The sequence below is a fragment of the Eulemur rufifrons genome, chromosome 7 (genome assembly GCF_041146395.1).
Source record: "Eulemur rufifrons isolate Redbay chromosome 7, OSU_ERuf_1, whole genome shotgun sequence".
Lineage (NCBI taxonomy): Eukaryota > Metazoa > Chordata > Mammalia > Primates > Lemuridae > Eulemur > Eulemur rufifrons.
In genome coordinates, this window is record NC_090989.1 from 205,872,173 (window position 1) to 205,878,988 (window position 6,816).

A 6,816-nucleotide genomic window follows, 5' to 3' on the forward strand; every position below is an offset into this window, starting at 1 on the left:
TGAACTTGGAATTTCTTTTCCTGTTCATAGTAAGTATGTCTTTTTAAGAACAGCTGTGACACTTAAAAGGAAAATTTTTTCTCATTTCTTTCTCTAACACATTCATCAAATTTCTTTAAGCAATGGAGTCTTCAATAAGACTGTTTGCTTTTTTTCAATTTGCACAATCTTATGGCGAAAGAGGTACTGAAAACTATAACTGATAAGAAATAAAAAAGATATAGGCTTTCCTCAATAGTCAAGAAGAATTGGGGGGGGGGGTGTTTTCTTCAGAATTAAAATATGATTTCAGTGCTTCAAATAAACTAAGAATTCTCTCAACTGCATTTGTTAGAGAGATCTGATGGGCTTTTTCTTCTTCTTCTTCTTCTTTTTTTTTTTTTTCAGACAAAGTCTAGTTCTGTCACCCAGGGTAGAGTGCAGTGGCATCATCAGAGCTCACTGCAACCTCAAACTCCTGGGTTCAAACGATCCTCCTGCCTCAGCCTCGAAAGTAGCTGGGACTACAGGTGTGCACCACCACGTCTATTTTTTCTATTTTTAGTAGAGATGGGGTCCTGATCTTGCTCAGGCTGGTCTTGAACTCCTGAGCTCAAGCAATCCTCCTGTCTCAGCCAGATGTGCTTTTGAATGCAACAGAATTAAAGAATACTAAATGCCAACAAATTCACAAAAATCCTTTAATTGTTCAGTTCAAACAATAAAAATGTCAAACTACAAGGATTTCATGACAATTACTTCAATGTCAATAGAAAAGACATCAGATGCTTTGTTCAGAATATGAGTAGCAATGTACAGAATAGGAGCAGCAGAGCCAACACTTTCCATGGCATCATTCATGCTTTGCGTCAACATTGAATAAGTATTGTCTGTACCTTTACTAAAATATTCCCTAAAATTTGTATTTGTATTACTTTCTCCCAAAGCAGTAAATTTTTTGTCATTAAGTCCTAATGCAACCAGAGGGTCCCTGCAAAAATTGGCTGCTGTTTTTGAGGTCTCATCTGGAAGGGATTTTATTCACACTAGCCTTATAAGCAAGGTCTTTTACGATAACAAAAAAATATTGCACAAAAAGAATTTTTTTTTCTACATGGTGATTACTTGCATCAATGGCCATGCCTTAAGAAGATCTTTGATAATCTCTGTAATAATAAATGGAGCTAGTACATTTTTATCATGGCTGTAGATTTCATCTTGGAACTTGACAACTGGCTTGCAACTTTGGAATCTGAAAATACTTCTGGTAGCAGTACATGCAAACAGTCCTTTGAGCCTGAGACTAACATGCAGTGTGGAAGGAGCTGCTGCAAGGCCATCTCTCACGTGCCTCTTTGTCTTCCCGGGAGGCTGTCAAGAGACAGCTCCTCGTTGCCTCCCGGATTCTGACAAGGCGCGAGGCTTTCTGTCTCACTCCCACTTAGGGTACAGCAGCAGGCTGTGACACTGCTTCTCTGCAGCAGGGCACGGGCTCTCCAGCAACAGGATGTCCCAGCATTCACGTCCCCGTATTGTTCTGGTGCACTTTTGTTCTGGTGTTGTCCTGTGGAACAAGAAACACAAAGAGCTGGTACTCTTGCTTTTGCTATGTGAGTAATAAACCGTTTAAATCAAATAAGAGGTCATTGTTTCTTTACCAGCTGAATCTATCAACCTTTCTTGACAACCCCCATGCTAAGTCAAAGTCTCTTTCCAGGACAGAGCATACATTGATCCACAGGAACACTCAGGCACGTCTTCCCCTGGACAAACTGGGAGTGAGGGCTGATTCCACACGGCAACAGCAACTCTCCTTTTCTCTACATCAAAACAGGTAGCCAACAACATCAGTCCACTATGACCACAATGAAGCTGCAGAATAAACTGCCCAGATCTCAGTGGCTTAAAATAACCACCATTTATTCTTATACCTGTGGGCTGGTTGGAACAGCAGGTCTATTCTGAGAGTCTGTCATTCTCCTTGGACCCAGGGTCCAGCCAGGCATGTTATTTTAACAAAAAATACAGAAGCACAAAGAAAGGAAGCATGCCCCCCCTTCCAAGCACATTCCAGGCTCCTGCTTCAATCCCACCTACTAGCATCCCATTGGCAAACTGAGTCATGTGGTAGAGTGATAAGTCAAGGGGCTGAGGAGCTGTACTCCACCCAAGGAGATGGAGAGGGAATGTCAGGTGTGGTTAGGGAGAGTTGTCCTGGTTCTTTGGCTCCTTGCTTGGAAGAATCGCAAGCAGGGCTGGAGTGATGCCAGACACGAAGCACTTCCACACAGCAGCTTTTATTGTAAAGCAAAAGTAAGTTCCAGAGAGAGGAACAGTTCTATCCTTGTGAGTGCAGGTGATCCTGAGTTTAAAGAAAGAGTATAAAAAGTATATAGTATACTCTCAAAGTCAGTAGAGAGCGGACTGCTCCAATAAAGAACATCATCATCCCAGGGTTAGGGTCTGTCTTTTATGCTAATCCCTAATAATATGTTAAGCTGGGGGTGGAATCTTCATATCTTTTCAGGGAAGTGGTGGAGATTCCCAGAATCATGTACCCTCTCATTTTCTGTCCTTGTATGGCTGGCTCCAAAACTGTTATGGTGCCAGAGGGTGTCAGTTAATGAGGGAAAGGTTACCTTTTGTCATAAGCTCCTAGCTTCTGCACATGTTCCCAGGTGAGAAAAGTCCCTAACCTCAAGTCCCTTCTGTTGTGGTTCTTCTCTGTTTTTGTTGGTCCCAACCTTGGCCTTTAACCACATCCCCTGTCACCTGCCCTGCCACCAGCATACCCTCATCCCTACCTAACAGGAAGGACTGATTACTTTTTAATAATAATCTAATCTTCTACATCCTAGGACCACTCTATCTTCTAAATTCTGGGGACATTAGACAAGCTCTCTGGGAAGCATCCCTGCCCCTCCTCTTGGGGAAGAGATGGTGGGCAGGACTCATAGCTCACCTCTCTTCAAAGAAACCCTTGTCATAAATGTTCCCTTCATCTCTACCAACCTAGATCCTTTTATATTCCTGATGAAAATTAGGAAAGTACTTGACTTCTGATTCTCTCCTTTGAAAGAAGGGTGATCTGTTTTGCAACTCATTTTAATATCTGATATCTAGTGCATAAGGGACTCTGCCAAATCTTCCATTTTAACATCTTCTTACATAACCAAAACCTGGAAATGCACACAGCAATGACCAACTTTGGAGCTTTAAAAAGAAATTTTAATTTTAGTGAAACAGAGAATTTGCCATCTCTCCTCATAAACTCCTGTTGGTTCGGTTTTGAAAAAATGGGAAGCTGTATACTTAGGAATCCTAGAAAAATTCTTACAGAGAATGAATTTCCAGTGGCAGAGCCTGCCCAGTTAGTTATTTTGCTGGTTTGTTCACTAGGGAGAACTCACGACCCTTCTCTGTTCAGGCATCATCAGCCCAGAAATTCGGTCTGGTGCTGTAAGTATGTAGTGCAAGTGGAGAATATTTCACTGTACTTCCTACTGGAAAGCTAGCTCCTAATGCTTTCCTCTTCCTTCCTCTAGGCCTCTTTCTCAGATTGAGCAAAGAACTGTGAAGCAGTGAGTGGAGGAGGCTTTAACTAGGGCAGGAGTGAAACGGGAATGGGAGGCAGAAATATTCTCAGCAGAAGAAGAAGCAGTGTCTCCACCAACCATGCTTTGGAACCTTGAGCAACTGCAGTGGAAATGAGCCGCACAGTGTGAAACTGGGATGCAGCTTGAGCCATATTCTTCCACTGCTGGTTGGTGCGTTTTGGCTGGTGAACTCATTCATTATGCACTCAATAAGACGGTAAATTTGATTAAAAGCACATTTCAAGGAATTGGGCTTTGTAGGCCTTTAAGAAAGAAAGTTAGAATAAGATTGCTAAGTTTATGGCTTACAGGCGTTATCTTTCCTACCGGCATCTCTACTGAGCAAGACCTACAAGTTAATATCCATAATAAATAGCAGAGCCATAAACAGTACATTCTGGGCCAAGATGTCGCCGCCCAAGAAAAGAGAGGTGGGGAGAGGGGCGGCGAACGAGGGGAGGGACGTGAGGAGGAAGGTGGCAGGGAGCTGGAAGTGGCGCTGCAGCGACCCCGGAGGACTAAGCGGGAGCGAGACCAGCTGTACTACCCGAGCTACGGGGACGTATCCGTCCAGGAGGAGATGATCGCAGACCGGATCCGCACCGATGCCCACCACCTAGGCGTCCTGAGGAACCGGGCAGCACTGCGGGGCAAGACGGTGCTGGACGTGGGCGCGGGCACCTGCATTGTAAGCATCTTCTGTGCCCGGGCTGGGCCGGCGCGCGTACGCGGTGGAGGCCAGCGCCATCTGGCAACAGGCCCGGAAGGCGGTGCGGCTCAAGGGCTGGAAGACTGGGTGCACTCCCGCCGGGGCAGGTGGAGACAGTGGCGTTGTCGGAGCAGGTGGATGCCTTCGGGAGTGAGTGGATGGGCTACAGACTCCTGCACGAGTCCATGCCAAGCTCCGTGCTCCATGCGCCGACCAAGTGGCTGAAGGCGGGCGGCTTCCCCCGCCGGTTTCCACCCAGCTCTTCTTAGTCCCCATCAGCGACCAGAGGTTGAGTGGCGCTTGGGCACCTGGAGTCAGGTGCAGCCGCGTTACGGTGTGGAAATGAGCTGCCTGGAGAGCTTGGCTGCGCGCTGCCTCATGGGCCACTCGGAGATCGTGGCGCAGGGCCTGTCCCGCGAGGGTGTGCTGACCCCGCCGCAGCGCTTTGCTCAGCGCGGGCTGCCCGCGCGGGCTGGGAGCAGGAGCTGGAGGCCGCGGTGGCGGGGCGCTTGCGCTGCGACTGCTGTGGCTCGGCGCCCATGCGCGGCTTGGCCATCTGGTTCCAGGTGACCTTCCCCGGAGGGGACTCGGAGAAACCCCTGGTACTGCCCACCTGGCCTTTCCACCCGGCCACCAACTGGACGCAGGCGCTCTGCTACCTGAACGAGCAGGTGCAAGGGGAGCAAGGCACTGACGTCTCACGCCGCAGCCCTGTCGGGACAGCCCCCGCCGCCTGCGCGTGCTGCTGCGCTACAAAGCGGGGGACCAGCAGGAACGGACCAAAGACTGTGCAGCGGAAGACTGAGCGTCGCCTTTTCTCCCGGCTACCTCCCAAGGCGGCCTGAGCCGCGTGGGAGAGGGGCGGGAGGTCGGAGGAGAAAGGGTGGTCCCCCAGGCAAGCAGGGGGCGATATCTCCGTCTCCCTTTTCCCTCGCGGCTGGGAGGGAGAGTGATTTCAGCGTCCCTTTGAGGAGATTCTTTTGGCGGTGTTTATTTAAAAAGTGATCTCCCCCCAACGGCGGCTACAGCGTGCTTATTAATGATGTGCTTTTAAGCCTCAGAAGTATGTACTACCAAGCACTTGTATTTCCATTTCTTTTGTGGGAAAAATAAACACGAATGAAAATGTCAGTTTATGAAGGGTCCAGGCACATTCCTGACACCTCCCACTGTTTCTGAGTCTGAAGCTGGAGAGAGCGGTAAACGGGTTCATTTAGACTCCATAAATTTCCAATTCGACTTTTATCTCTCTCCAAAGCCACACTTTCTCAGTCTCTGAATTCCTTCTGTCCCTAGGTGCCTCTAGGCTACGGTAATTCTTCCTCATTGTTTTCTAAATAAATTTCACCACTGATAATGAAGGGGAGGAGATGAGGAAACCGTTTAAATAGCCCTGGTACTCATTACTCTTACTACCTTCCTAGGGTGCTAAAGTTGATGAACACATCTATCCATTAAGTAAAATGGACTTTATGTAATAAAGGTATGTACAACATACCTAAGAAATTCAGATGGTACATTTAGGAGAAAAAAATCCCTGAAAGACAGCAAAGTAGTATGACTTTAAAAATTATTGTCTTTACTATTAAGACAACCAAAAAAATGTCTTATGTATGTTTCATAATAAATATTTGTGTAATTCCTATGAAACAGGCTGGTGGAAGAGTTTTCTGAACCTAACCCAAGGGCTTACTCATCATCATGGATGAATTACTGAAGCTCACTTAATTAAGGAAAATATTTTCCCAGCTAGAAAAGTGCTCTCATTGTCATTTAAACTCTCATTATACGCATCATGTGACTTGGTCCACTTACAAGTAGTGAAAGTTCTATTTTTACTTTTGTTTGTTTGCTTGCTTTTTAGCTCAGCCAAATGTGAAAGTTGTGAATTTGGGAAAATCACTTGTAATGAAGTGTGAGTCATGTTATCAAATTTATTTCATTGTGTCCCTCCTTATCTCTGTAGCTAATAAAATATTGGCATTCTCACTTTTTATAGATTAAAAAAAAACAGCACATTCCAATAGACAGTTAAATAATCTTTGGGTGGACCTGTTAAACCATGTCCATGTGTGTCTTTGAAAGTCTGTGTTGTACTCTCTTGGGCTGTATACAAGTTTTGGATAATTTTTCTTAGCAAGCATATCCGAGCATGTTTTCTCACCTGTGGATGAGCCTTGGTGAAATTCTATTTGAGAAGCCTCCTGGGCAATGACTGATGCTGTTCGCACCAGGGAGCTGCGATACACAGGGCCGGGTCAGGCTGGGTTTATCAAGGGCAGGGCGACAGGAGCTGGGTGCTGGCAATGAAGCAGTGCAGCGTCTGCGGAGAGTTTAACACCAGTTAAATTAAATAACTGAAAGTTCGTCTGCTTTCTATAATCACCATGCACCAGCAAGTCTAAACAACTCATCCTCTCTGGGGCAGACCACTCCCATCTGCCTCCATGTGGGAGGAGACGTCTGGGAACCAAAGGGAAGGTACCACAGAGCACACTGGCAATGCGCTAGAAGAGAGCGAGCACATCCCAG

At 46.4% G+C, this 6,816-nt stretch overlaps 1 pseudogene; it reads left to right on the forward strand.

Annotated features, from left to right (window-relative positions):
• Positions 1-4,023: 4,023 nt before the first annotated feature.
• On the forward strand, positions 4,024-5,089 carry LOC138387155 (protein arginine N-methyltransferase 6-like; annotated as a pseudogene).
• The last annotated feature ends 1,727 nt before the right edge of the window (positions 5,090-6,816 follow it).